A 15,140-nucleotide genomic window follows, 5' to 3' on the forward strand; every position below is an offset into this window, starting at 1 on the left:
GGTAAAGATTGGGGTTTCCAGCAGTGAGCTTCTTGGGGGCAGAAGTGTGTCCTTCCCCCTTGTATCAATAGCATCATGTCGCCCAGCCCTGAGCAGGGATCCCAATAAGGACATGATGAGTGAATGAACTAATGAATGGATAGATAAAAAGCAAATGAATAGGGTGGCTCAGTTGGTTGAGCGTCCGACTTCGGCTCAGGTCATGATCTCACAGTTTGTGAGTTCGAGCCCCATGTCAGGCTCTGTGCTGACAGCTCAGAGCCTGGAGCCTGCTTTGGATTCTGTGTCTCCCTCTCTCTCTCTCTGCTCCTTCCCCATTCTCTCTCTCTCTCTCTCTCTCTCTCGCTCTCAAAAATAAACATTAAAAAAATAAAAATAATAATTATTATTATTACCCAGTGAAAAATCTTAGACTCCCCTCTGCCTCCTACTCCCACCCCAAACCTCCACATCTAGTCAGATACTCAGGTCTCTTGATTTTTTTTTTTTTTCCAAACCATCTCCTGTTCTGTCCCCTCCTTTCCACGCCTCTGTCACGATCCTGTCTCTGGCATTAACACCTCGCATGTGCGCCACTGCCCTACACAGAGCTCTGCAGCTGGGATCCCATCCCCAGTGGCTTCCACTCCTGTTCGTTACCCATTCAATGTTCTTCAAATTCCTGTGCTCACTTATCTTTCTGATCAACCTGTTTGTCCTGACCCTGTCCTTGCAAATTTGCCCACTGCACCAACCCCCTGTAAGTGGCACGATTTCCCTCCCCTGTCTTTTGACGTGAAATCCACACTTCAACACTTAGCTCAGTCCCCGCCTCCCTTGTGGAGCCTTTTGACTAGTACTGTGGAAGGAGTCACTCCCCTAAGGAACCTGATCCCCGAATACCTTTCCTTCCAGGATGGGTATGGTGCTCCCCACTGGCGGTCTTACGCTTCACCTCTTCTTTGAGCTTTTGGCCCTTTGTGTTCACTGTGGTGTTGGTTAGTCAGTCCTAGCTCAGGTCTTCTCTCCCTCAGATGCTGGCACCAGCCATGGTCATTGGCATCTCCTCTTCAACTGGTTAATGTCTTATGACTCACATTCCTCAGGGGTATGCCCTTTATTAGATTACGTACCACATTGCATTAAAATGATCTGTTTCTGTTCTCCAATTTGATTAGAAGCTTCTAGATTACAATGATTCTTATTCATCTTTTTAAAAATGTTTACTTCATCCGAAGTCGGATGTTTAACCGACTGAGCCACCCAGGTGCCCCTGTCTTATTCATCTTCTTATCACCAGAACCTAGCACGTGAGCCAATAATATTTGTGAATGAATAACCACAGTGATGATGACAGCTACCCTTTGTCATTTACCCATTATGTACCACACTCCAGGCAGACAAGGTGCCCACTAATCCTCACAACCCATTGACAATTAGGTGTCATTCTCTCCATGTTATAGATGAGAGACACTGAGAGTTTAAATATGTGCCAAGTGCAGGTGGGGTTCCAATCCAGGCTGTTCAAGGTTACACCCATACTCTGTTTTCCTCCGCCCTACTTGTTCTTTCCATGCACAAAGCACCCCAGCATATTGCGCTCAAGCAGAGGCACAGAGACCTGTAAGTGCAGATCACACCTGCCAACATACTTGATTTGCAGGACACGGGAAAGAAACGGATCGGTGCCACTGTCCTACAGACTTGTGCATTTGAAGTGACAACAGGTCTTACCATATGAAGGGTGATATTGTGGGTTAGCTAATACATAGGCAGGATATTTGATGTCTTTTACATTCATTGCCACCTGGTGATAAAAAACAAAAAACAAAAAACCACAATGATAGGGATAAATTTCACCTCCTTTAAAATCGACCCAAAGGTTAAACTTACACCCAGACAGCTGTATGTGTATATCAACTTCCTAATCCAGAGACATGTCCATTTTCAATTAGAATCTTAGCTTCTTTGTTGATACATGAATCTTTAGGGAAAATACTTAGCTGGCTCCAGTTATATCTGGTTTAGTTTCATGTTCCTATCATCGAAGAGTAGTAAGAAACAAAGCCAAGGCCAGAAAATACAGAGAAAAATTAATATAAAAATAAATGTGAAGAAAATCTTTAAACAGCCAGTTTTGATGTACATTTTCAGACAAACGTATACTTCCAAACAGCTGAACGGTTTCTTAACCAATAGCATAAGAGAAAGAAAGAAAGAAAGAAAGAAAGAAAGAAAGAAAGAAAGAAAGAAAGAAAGAAGAAAGAGGTTATTGAATAATTTAGTATGTGTATACATTTTTGTCCTCTTCATATTCTAAAATACACTTAAGAAAGATGTGGTTTATTTTACTGGATTAACTTACCAGATAAGTGATTTAATAATGTTTATAAAACATATGCTTAAAGACCTGTCTGTTTCCATCAGCCTTTAAGCACACTGTATCCCTATTGCCAAGAATTACGTGTAAGTTTCTAATTGATTCAGCCAGAAGTGACAGAAGCCATTACTTGTTTTATATGCAAGGAATAGAACCTTAAAGGCTCTTGCCTATGTAGGGAAATAATGAAATAAACGTAGAGAAGAACGAATCATTCTGTACATATGGTGATAGACCACGAAAATATATTAGATGCACAAACCAGGGGCAAAATATTGAACGTTTCCCTTTATGCTGTGGTCTAGGCTAAATTCGGACAGCCTGGCCCCTACACCTGCCACCGGAATTGGGGTCAAGATCCACCTGTGCCCAGTGTAGGTACCTGCAGATAAGTACCACTATTCAGCTCTAGAAGATGTTCAAATCACGACACTCTTCAAAACTTAATTACCTGATTCTATTTGATGCACGGAGAGATGTGAGCACTGGCTAAAGTACTCGAATAAATACTCCCTAAGGTTCCTCCTAACCTGGCAGTGCTATGATTTATGCAGCCGAAACTCCCAACCCGCAAACAAGAATAAACTATGCATTTATGCCTTTCCCATGAACGGGGGCTCTGTGGCAAGTGTTGATAGGAATACTGTATGCTTGTGTACACGCTCGCGTGTTTTTGAGGGCCTCCCGGACACGTCATTCCTAGAAACAAATGGCCGTGTGCTGAGATGGAGGTCACTTGTGTCCGTGTCAGCGGGGCCTGTCTGGTCTGGGCCCTGCAGCCAGAGATCCAGTAATTCGGGGAAAACTCTAGACAGAACAAAAGGGACCCCGGGTTCCAAAGCAGGAAAGGAAAAAAGACAGAAGGGAGACTTTTCGGCAGCCTTACCTTAAGGAATAAATTCTAAGAGTCAGAAGAAAACCAGGGAGATTTTTCTCCTGGTTCAGAAGAGCGTGAAGGAAAGAAGCCCAGACCCAGAAGGCCTAAGAGAGCTTCCGCCTGAGTGGCGAGGGTGTCCCCACGGGAAAACTGCTTTCTGCCGGAACAGGGGTTCTCTTCCCACAGGCACAGGACCTGCCCTGTCTCTGCTCCCACTGAGCCAGCCCCTGACTCGCACAGGGCTGACAAAGAGAGACCACCAGAGCTGAACGTTTACGCGGCTTGTAAAACGTGGACCTCCAGGCAACCTGAACGACGCGGTAATTTTTCAAATTATGTTAATTGCAAAAAAAAAAAGAGGAAACAGCTCTCTGGCACAGAGGAGAGGCCTCCCCCTTCCTGGGCTGCCTGCACAGACTTGGGCCCGTGGAACCTTCTCTCAGAACTGTAAAGTGCAGTCCTGTCTGCCGTCCCCCAGGTGCCCTGTTAGGTCAAGGCAGTGGGTCTCCTGTTTGTTGTTCCCAAGTGTGAGGCTCTGCCTGGAAGTTCGCGGAGTTGACGTGTCGATGCTATTGTGCAATCGAATCAATACAGACTTTTAGAGAGAAAAAATACAGTTTTAGGACGGAAAATTTTGAATGGAGACAAGAATAGAGAGAATATGTTAGTGACGTCTCATTTTTCCATGATCTGGTTTTAATAATTATCCCAGTTATTTTGCTGATCTTCCTTTGTTTTTCTTCACACCTCTCTGTGTCTCTGTCTCTGTCTCTGTCTCTGTCTCTGTCTCTCTCTCACACACACACACACACACACACACACACACACACCTTCTTCTGGACTATGTTAAATTGTGTCTCAGATATCATGTCATTTTGCTGTAAATACTTGAGAAGGCATCTCTGATAACCTTGGTTTTCCACATGACCGTAAGACCTCTCAAAATTAACAAAGATGCCTTATAATCAGTTAGTGGCCACTCGATGTTCAAATTCCCTCAGTTGTCCGACAAATGTCTTTTGACAGTCAGTATGTAGGAATGAGGATCCAAACCAGGCCCCGGGTTGCTATGGTTGCTAAGTCTCTTCCAGAAACTTCTTCCAGTTGCTCTTTCCCTGCGAGTTCTCGAAGTCCCAGTGTTGAAACCAGGGGGCAAAGCAGCAGAGAGGGAGCTAAGCCTGCTGGTCAGCTGTGCCTGCCAAGGGCTGCTGCTCCCCGCTCCCCGAGAGAGCAATTTCTGTCCGCATTTCCTGTTGTCACCACTGACATCACAGAGATAGAGCTGAGGAAAGTTGCTTTCTCTGGAGCGCAGCATTTGTCCCCGGGCCCAGATGACCCTCTAGGCCTCTGAGCTATTTCTCCAAACAAGAAACAGAGGAAACCTCACCCTGACAAAGGCCAAGAACAGAGTTCTTTGTATGTGGGGACGTTCAAGGCATCTCTCCAGCTCCTTTAAAATTTTATTTTCCCTTCACATCCAGATCCAGCCCAGGAAATAATTTATTCTGAAGTTGTTTAAAAGTTTCCAATTAAAAAATCTTGGAAAGTAGCTGACCTATATTTACTGTAACCATATTTTCCAAATAAAATTCCAGACACATGCTCTGATAAGCTTGTATGCACTTACCACACTATTTAAAAATAAAGGCCATTGCTTTTTTTTCCTGCTTAAAAAAAAATAATCCATGTTAATTTTAGAGATGAAAGAAAGGTCAAAGAAGAAACCAAGTATCTGCAATCCTACCACCCAGAAATAACCACTATTAATCTTTTAATTCATTTTTTGCTTCAGTTTTTGTCAATAGCAGAAGATAATTTGTTACCAAGTTGAGTAATACACCGTATTATATATTATACATATATATGTGAAATCATATATATATTATACACATATAACTGTATGTACAATATATATACATATAGGTATGAATTTACCAATTAAAGCTATGTCACAAGGATTCTCTCACATCATTGAAGATTCTGTATAAATCTTATTTTTAATAGCTGTAGAAGAGTCTATCTTTGCAAATGCCATAATTATTTTTACCCACTACACATATCATTGTAAACTTAAATTGCCCCAAGTTCTTCGTTAATGTTAAATATTTTGTTAAAAAATACTGTGATACACAGTACGTGTATGTTTGTTCACACTTCTGAAAATTTCATAGCATAGCCAAGAAGCAGAAATACTGCATAGTGGGATAAAAACTTAAAATCTCTCCATAAACACCATCAACTTTTTTTAAGGAAACATTGTATACCTAACACCTGTTTCTGAAGGTTTCTAAAGGAAAATGAGAAAATATTTTAAATTAGTACTGTTCCAGAAAATGTGGAAGATTTTAAAAATATATTCATCAAGCACTTGTGTTAGAGATGCTGTTCTAAGTGCTATGTATCTACTATCATTTACTCTTTACAAAACCGCCATGAGAAAGGACAAGACACTATTAGGATTCCCATTTTTCACACACAGAAATCTTAGGTGACCAGCCCAACTTACATAGACAATTCCTCATAAAGCTAAAAGTGCCTGGTAAGGGGCGCCTGGGTGGCTCAGCCGGTTAAGTATCTGACTCTTGATTTCAGCTCAGGCCTTGATCTCAGGGTTCGTGGTATCGAGCCACAAGTCGGGCTCTGCACTGACAGCATGGAGCCTGCTTGGGATTCTCTCTCCCCATCTCTTTCTCTCTGCCCCTCCCCTGCTCGCTCTGTCCCTCTTTCAAAATAAATAAATAGACATTTTAAAAAGTGCGTGGTAAGACAGAGTCGATGTAGCATGGTTTCTTTTTTATTCTAACCGTTATGCCACTCCAGAGGCTTCTACAAGCAAGGGTCCCAGCTGAGAGTTTGTAAGAGGAACACTAACCCACAGGAGAGGACCCATACCAACAAGTGCAGCCTTAGGACAGTCAGCTAATGCTGGCTCAGATCCCTGTGTGAGAGGCCAAGAACACTCCCCGGCCAATGCCACGCTCTACGCAATACTGGTAAGCTTGGGAATGACAAAGAGAAAGGACACTGTGGTGAGCCTGAAGGACGGACATGGTCATTCTTGAGTACATGTGAGACTCCAGGAGCCCCTCATGCAGAAGAATGGGATCTCATGGAAGGAGAGCAAAGTACTATGGTCTCGGAAGCTTTACTAGTGGGCTCTAAGGACATAGTAATCCTGTTGAACCAAACATCACAATGTAGAGAAAGACGATTCTCATCTTTTCTTCTCACATTAGTTGATGTAGGGCTCCTCGGCATATTTTGCTGGCTCTTCAATGCCAAGGGCATTGTTCACGGCCCAAGAGATACATGGGGCCAAAACCCAGTCTTAGTTCCACTAGCCAATGAGGGCATCTGTGAGCTGTATCTGCCTCCCATTGTGTCTGTGACCTCATATGCTACTCCTCCTCCCCACCTGCTTTCACAGCTCGGGCAACACTGCCCCCTCGCTGCCCCTCCAAGGACAGCACTCCAGCCTCAGGACTTTTGCTCTGGCTGCTCTCTCTGCTTGGAAAGCTTTGCCCCATCTCTCTCTTCACATCTTTCCCCAAATGTCATCTCCTCAATGACCACCCTGTGAACAATTACAATTCCCAATACTCTCCAACCCCTCACCCAATGCTCTCTAGGGGGACAGTGATTTTTGTTTGTTTTGTTTGCTGATCTCTTCCAAGTGCCTAGAACATTCCTGGCAAATAGCTCTCAATAAATATTTGTTGAATTGAATGAAATCACTAAATGGATGAACCATGGAGATGACAGTCTTGCTTTGGATATTTTCACAGTGAGAACACTAAAAGCCTGAGAGGGAAAGTGACTTTATTCAAGCCACTGGTAGGGGTTCTTTCTCCAAAGTGCCCTCACTTCCATAACTGGCCCTGGAGTCATCCAACTCAGCTCAAATAAAACCCTCCTCCAATGAGGCCAATCCAGAGAGGCCCAGATCCAGTGAAAGCAATTGACAAAAGGTATGAATGATGACGAAGCATCACCCTTCCAGGGAGTAGGCTTCACATGAATCCCCAGTTGAGGGAAAACTTCTTTCTGGGCAGCAAGCAGACTACATACCTTCCCCTTTCCAGCCCTCTCAAGAGCAGCTGTCTAATAACAACAAAGCCACCAGGAAGCCAAGTCCCCAGAACCCACTTCATCTAATAGCTCAAGTCCATCCATGACCCATCCCTTCTTCTCTTTTCCAAGTAGCTGGACACTGCAAGAGATCATTCCCGGCAAAGTGAACTGCTCTAGGGGATATTCAAACTACAGCTCATTACAAATGCCCGGTATCATAAACACTTCTCTGAAATATCTCCCTCTTCCCTCGCAAGCATGTGCAGAGAGCAAACACAGACAATACATAATTTTGGAGCAGATTTATTTTTTCCATGATCTCTGCTCTCTTTTAACGAGCAATTTGTTGTATATGTTAGCTTGAAATAAAATAAAATAAAATCCTGGCGGTGATGATCAAAATCAAGAACCCCAAATGTAAAAGCTATCTCTTAATAAGTGTGTATTCTGGGATTTCAGATACAAGGTTCACAGGCCCTCAAAAGATCATTACATGAAATTCAGTGATCGTGAGCCTCTTAAGGTTATATATGCACTTTTGTGGATATATGAAGATACATGCATTTATTGGTGATCTCTCATAAGATTCTCAAAGGGATGTTCCCCCAAATTGCTGAGAACCATTGATATTGACACAGTCAGAAGTGTTACCGCTCAAATGGGTGATGATCAAACTTAACTCCATGATGTGTGATGCAAAATTTGTGATTGCTAATTGTATTTGCAGCATTAATGCTTTTCTCTTTTGGGGTGAGTACCATTATCAACACACAATAACCTAGCTAAATAAACTCTTAGTTTGGAAACATAAACTGAGTGTAATAAATTAATTCCCTAAGTATTATTCCTTGCTGGTGAGAAGATTCTCACTCTGGTCTTTAACCACGTCTCCCTCTTTCTCTCTCACGTTTAACCTTGTGCAAAACACATTTTGCAAAGTAACTATTTGGAGCCACATTTTTCAGAGAAAGACCCTGAGACTCAGAGAGGTAAGCAGCTTTAAGGCCTCTTGGCGGGGAAATAGAGGAACCAGGACCTTAGCACAGACCCACTGGATCCTGAAGCTTGTGGGTTTTCCAACAAGGCAAACCACCATCTTGAAATTTATATTTTGTTTCCTGACATCAGGATTTTCAGATCTAGCTTTTCCTTTAATGCTGGGTGGTTACACCAGAATATTTTATACCAGCAATTATACTCACCAACGGTATCCGTGAAAGATTTTTAAATATTGGTAGCTCTGACATGGTGAAAGTCATCAAAACGTGTTTTCTCTGATTTTGGCTCTGAGTACTGAGTCAGCAGCAGTCTAAAATGCTGCAGGGACTCAGTGCAGAACTTCCCAAGAACCCTCCCCTTGCAGCCAAATGAAGCACCTTAATGTACACACGAGAACTTCCCTGAGTCCCGAGCAGCAAACTCTGTGCTACTCACTGCTTTGCTGAGAGAACAAAGGGGTGACGATGTGTGGACACAAGGATTAGGGCCTCCCTCTCCTCCGTGGCAAATGGCATTTAAAGCAAATACACGAATATACACGTGTGTCACAATATGAAGGTGCCCTAGAAGAAAATTATTTGGGAAGGAAAGGAGACAGTATTTATAGCTTGAAAACAGAGAATGTTCAAAATGGGAAAATAAAGTACTTGTCTCATCACTACTGATGTGTTTTTTGGTGTCTGTCTTTAGCATACGTCTATGGGTCTTTGTGAGGCCCCATGGTAATCCCTCAATGATTCATGAACTACAAGTCCCCATCACAATTTCCAAGTCATTGGGAAGCATTTAATCCCCAGAAGTAGCGATTTTCTCACTTAGCAGGAGAGTGGAAGGAAGAGGGAAAGTTTGGCTGAGTGCAGAAGTCTAAGAATGCCCCAGCACACACAGGCTCCGGAGAAGGCTGCTTGATGGAGACGTTGGAAAGCATGGCTGCTTCTCCCTCAGCCAATCAGTTTCCAACATAGCTTCCAAAAATCTATCTTGTGTGTTTTCTGGCAGCTCCACTTCTAAGTTATTGGATTCTAGCACAGTCAGGTCAAATATCAGCGTGTGTCCTTACAAATGAGTCACCACCTCACAGACTGCCAACATCTCGAGTCCCCTCTTACTGTGTCATTGTGTCCCCGCACACGTGCGAGTCCACACAAGGGCTGCCCTCCCTTCGCATGCCCACCCACCCCCATAGGGAACTTGCTTCTTCACACACATACAGGACTGTAGACATATGCTTGCCAATGACAGCTCTTAGCCATGTTGATTTACGCTGGAGAAGTGTCATCTCTAAGTCGTCATCAAGTCTAACCAATAGTTCTCGGTGAAGGGACACCACCCCCTAGGAAGCATTTTGGAAATCTGCGGGACCTTTTGATAATTACGAATCTTGGGTGTCACTGCATTTAGTTGGTGGAGGCCAGGGAGGTATGAACCAATTTTGTACCATTTTTCAATGTCCTACCAGTCAGTTTTATAGGTGAAACATTTGTTTATAGCTTTCTGAGCCTGGAACGCCAATTTCACTTCTACATACAGTAGAAAGTATGTTTGTAGTTTTAGCAGACACTGAATTTTCCAAGAATGCAACCGTTATATGATTCAAAGAGAAAATTGTACATTCTGTATTTGAAATTTTACCAAGGGTTGTTCATCATTTTTGAAAAATCGCAGCTCATAGCATGGCTGTCACTGATTCAACATTCCTGCGTAAGTGTGATGGCTTTGGTATAAGCACTAGTAACTCCTTATGTGGGGTTGTGCCTGGTATTGTCCTACGAAGAGCAATGTCATTATGAGTTCCTGATATTGAACCATATTCAAGCAGTCAGCATAAGAATAATGTGGGAGTTTTTAAAAATTACCAATATCCGGGCCACAATATCTAACCAATGAAATCAAAATCCAAAAATTAGGGTGCCTGGGTGACTCAGTCTGTTAAACATCTGACTCTTGATCTCATAATCTCATGGTTTGTGAGATCGAGCCCTGGGTCGGGCTCTGTGCTGACAGCACAGAGCCTGCTTGGGATTCTCTCTCTCTCCCTCTCTCTCTGCTCCTACCCCGCTTACGTGCACTTGGGCACTCTCTCTCTCTCTCAGAATAAATAAACTTAAAAAATATTTAAAACTTCTACTTTTGTCAAGATGGCAAACTGTCACCATTCAAATTTCCACTTCTTTCACTAGCACTCTTGATCTAGTCCCAATCAGACTTCATTAAGTCAAGTCCTCTGTATCTCCTCTGCTCTAAATTGCTTGCCACATCTCAGTGCCCAGGTTAGAGGCTGGAGTCAACCCCCTAAACAGCCTGGAAGAAGAAAGTATCCTCAGTCCTTTTAGAGGAAGCATCGATATTCTCAAGCATATTTTTCAATTGTCAATATTTTTTGAGAGCATGTTTCAATGTAAAATGAAGTATAAGCAAAAAACCTTAAATCTTTAGTCCAACAGAGACATTAAAAAAGATAAGGTACCACAGGGAGCTGAGGACTCAGGGACTCCGGATTGACTTTGAGAGGAGAGAGTTTCTGCAGAGCTCAGATGGCGGACAGCACGAAGGAAGTCCGCTCGTGCAGCTGTCCAGCTAGCTCGTGCGCGCACAGACACTGTGGTAGTATTTTCCTGGCACTCAGCAATTCATTCCCCAGATCTGAGAACATCATCTAAATCCTAATTGATGCTGTAGCTGCACTTAACCAGGAGACAAAGATGAGCCAAGGTCCCTGGCGCGTTTGAATCACATATCATAATTGGAACAATGATTTTCATTCTTTTCTTCACTTTTTCTGATTTATTTCCCAACAGTATGAGAGACAGAGACAGCAAGATGCAGAGAGACAGAGAGTATGATTTTTAGAGTCTGAGAGATCTGCACCTTCTAAGACCTGAGGAAGGACATACAGTCCGCTTTCGGCCTGGGGGGTAAGCAACACTCCTCACATAAAGAGGTGGCTTGCTACCCGGTCCCCCAGCACCTTCATCCGCTCTGGGGGTGACATAGCTGCTATCTTCTGCATGGTTCCCTTTCCTTATAGCATGCCAATTTCTTCTACGATAGGTGTTGGCAAACTTTTCCTATAAAGGTCAAGATCGTAAGTATTGTAGATTTGTGGGCTATCTCTTTCTTGTATTCTTTCTTTCATATATATATATACATATGTATATATATATATATATATACATATATATATATATATATACACACACACACACAACCTTTTAAAAATCTAAAACTCATTCCTAGCTCCAGAGATGCACAAAACAGACTGCAAGGGGAACTTGGCTGGGGACCGTAGTTGGCCCCAAGCTCTTGATAAATGGGTCTCAGGCAGGAGCTCACACTCCGTTAGTCTCAGGTCTATGTTCCCAGCTGAGGGGAATATGGAGGAGGGTAAGAAGAAGGCAGAGTAGGGAAGGGCAGCCAGCAGAGCAGGGACAATATCTGGGGCCTTAACCTGGGCGGAGGGGTGGGGGGGGCACTTATGTCTCACTTTTACACTTGACAGCCGCTTTAGTTTTTATTTGGATTTCCAGAGGGCAAGAGAAAGGTGTGCTGGGGGAGAATCTCCATGCCTATCAGTCTTAGAGGCTGGGTAAGTTCTCCTATGAAAGAAGCAAGCAGGAAAAAGATTTAGGTTCTCTCCACACAGGAATCCTTTCCTGTAATGCAAGCCACCACATGCACAGGGGTCATCGGGCCCTCTTCACCTTGTCCTCCAGAAGTGGGGCTCAGCGCCAGTACCAAAAAATGCTGATTGTCTCACGGCACCTGCTATGAGTAATAAAGTCCTAGGTCTTGCACCTCTCTAGGACTGTGCCCCGAACAGACGAGCCTGCAGGAAAAGGTATCCGCTAAAGCATGCTGGGACATCTCGGGATAGTTTCACACCGATGAAAGCAATTTTATATATTTCTCAGACCGTCTTCTTGGAAAGATTTGGAAGACTGGGAGACACTGAAAAGCAGGGTCTATACTTGGCTCACCTTTGTGTCTGACGCAGAGTCTAGAACAACGGCTGGTACTTGATGGATATTTAGTAAATGTGGAGGGATGGAAGGAAGGAAGGAGGAAAGGAGAGCTGGAGGAATCGCCTTTTAAGAGGTTTCAGATTTTCTGCTTTTGATTTTCTGTGACTACTCAATGTTTCCAAAAACAGAGAGAAATCAGACATTTCTGTCACTTCAAAATAAAGGATGAACGGCTCCATGGTTCTCCTTACCCACAGCTTGAAGAGGAAATCCAGGACCGAACCAAAGCAATAAATAAAGACTGAAGGGGGTGAAGGATGGGGAAATATGTAATATTTCAATATAGATTCCAAAAATGTGTACATGATTTGAGAAGAAATATCTAAGGAGGCAAACTGAACTGTTTAATGTGGGTTGTGTTATTAAAATGGCAGATAAAAGCTCTCTTTGTAGTCCCCCAAATGAGTTATTTTGAGTGAGTCGCCATGGTGGTAGGCTCTGTGTGCATGACTAACGATAGAAAAAAGTAAACGGGGCCCCAGATGAAGTGTCAGTTATGAGGATGCTAACAGTAAAAGCCTGCCCCAGAGCAATGACACGTGCTTTGAAAACACTCCGGGAGCAAAAGGCACGCTTAGGGAACACGGGCTCCAAAGGAAGACCATTGGTGTCAGTATCGTGGAGTTATTTTCCCAGCAATTTTCAACAATCTATCACAGCCTGGAGGAAGGTCTCCAGTGTCATTACTCACACAGGTAAATTTGGTGAAAGGGGAAACAGGTGGACCTTGAACAGGCAAGTGTGGAGCATGGAGACTGAAACTTCATGGTAGTCACGGGACCAAATAAGATTGCAGCAGGCCACCGCCACCTTCTCCACTTCAAGGCACATAGAGGAGAAATGCAGCATGTGTGGCTCTCGACTTTCAGGACATGTGACCAGGCCGATGGCTATCTGTCTGGTCATGGCGGCTAAGCTTCCTCCTCTGCACCTTCCTCATCAGTAAGTGGGATGGGCATGATAGATAACCCAGCTGGTCAGATAGAGCTCCGTCCTTGATCTCAGAGAGGTGGTCTATTGTCCACAGTATTTTCCAAACACTAATTCACAGTTCAGTGCTGAGCAAACTCCGTGACAATGTCCTGGGGTGCTCTTACAATTGTAAAAGTTAAAAATCCAGGTTTCTGACTCAGGCATGGCATTCAGGGATAGGCTGTTGTTGGTTTTGTTTTGTTTTGTTTTTAATTTTCCTAGTGATTCGTAGATGATCAAGTTTAAAAATCACCGGTGTAAACTTTCCACTTTGGAATTTAATTAGATTATCTTGCTATTCTTTTATATTATTACTGAATCTACTGCTACGTTGGAGCTACTCATGTAAAACTTGAGGGCTGTATTCCCCCACCTGCCTCAAACACTGACCAAATGAGTGAATGAGGATACATCCAGACTCAGAGGATCAAGAGGAAGGATATTTTTAACATGGTCTCCATATTACTGGGAAAAGAAACACGTATCCTCCTTTTGGGGAAAGGAGGGAGGGAGGGGGCAAGGGAGGAGAAAGAAGAAGGAAGAAAGGAGGTGGGGGAGGGAGAGGAAGGGAGGAAGGAAGGAAGAAATTACATAGACATTGACATAGAATGCCTTTGCTTCCGGGGAGCCATGTGATACATCTCTGACGAGCACCTCCTGGTCTAACAAAGGCCTGTGAGCTCTCGGCATGAGGTTTACTGTGTGGATCCTGCCTCCTCTTGAACACACTGAACCTTTGACCCTATTAGGCACCTTTCCCCCCCACATTTCCCTATCTGCGGGTTCTGCCGCCACTTCTCTTGGCAAACACACCCAAGGGAGGGCAGGACATCCTGGGTCCAGCCTCGTGCCCTTCCCTCCTCAGGCCCTACCACGTTCACCCTCTCTACCCGCCACGTCCTCTCACTCTCCAAGAACCCACCTTCTCAGATCTCTCCTTGTCTCGACACAGATTCCAGCTCCTTCCTGGTTCTCTCTTTGTACTTTCCCGTTTCCCTGCAAGTGTCAACAGGTGTCATGACAACTGGGACTGGGGGGAAGTTCTGGCCAAATAAGTGGCAAACGCCAGGGTAAGGAAAGTTAGACAAGTTTCTTTCCTTCAGGATTTCTCAGAGCTTTAAATTTGCTAGCGTGATGTGAACATTTCCTAAAGAGAAAAGCATTACTGGAGCTTGCCCCAAACACACTTGGCAATGACACCTGTTATATGATGCATCTTCTTGGAGCACTCTTGTGCTTTTATCAACAAGTGTGTTTTGAGGACGTACTGTGTGTGCTCCGTGTACTCAGACATTGTAGTGAGCACTGAGCAAGACCCACATAATCTCTGCCCCATGGCACTTACTCACTGGGCACGTTTGGGGAGCACTCATCTGAAGGTCTTCCTCTTAGGTCTGCCTCCGGGTCCCTGTTCTTTTCCTCTTCTTACCTTCAGTTCTGCATCTGCTCTCAGCCTTTGAAGTCCTATGAGAAGCAGGGTCTTTTCCTGGCTGAGCTCCATTCTGTTCCCACACATTGAACTACTGGAAGAACCTTGGCCTCGGCCGCCATTCAACTTGCCACCTGAAGTAGTGTCACTTGGGCTCCACTGCGGGGTGTTTCCAACTAATCGTTTTTCTGGTCCTTCACCACTTTCTCAGCCTCTTTGAGACAAGCTTCCCTTTCCATCAGCATACTCTGCCTCCTCAGTTACAGCTGTCTTCTTTTCTTTTTACATCCTCTTGAGTTTGTGTGGGAAATGCTTCTGGCGAGCTGGGTCCACAGCTCTTCTACTCGGTCCATGTATCAGCTCCACTGAGAAGCATTCCTAGCCTCCCATCCCTGGCCTGCCCCATCCCCA

This window comes from Panthera tigris, chromosome B2 (genome assembly GCF_018350195.1).
Source record: "Panthera tigris isolate Pti1 chromosome B2, P.tigris_Pti1_mat1.1, whole genome shotgun sequence".
Lineage (NCBI taxonomy): Eukaryota > Metazoa > Chordata > Mammalia > Carnivora > Felidae > Panthera > Panthera tigris.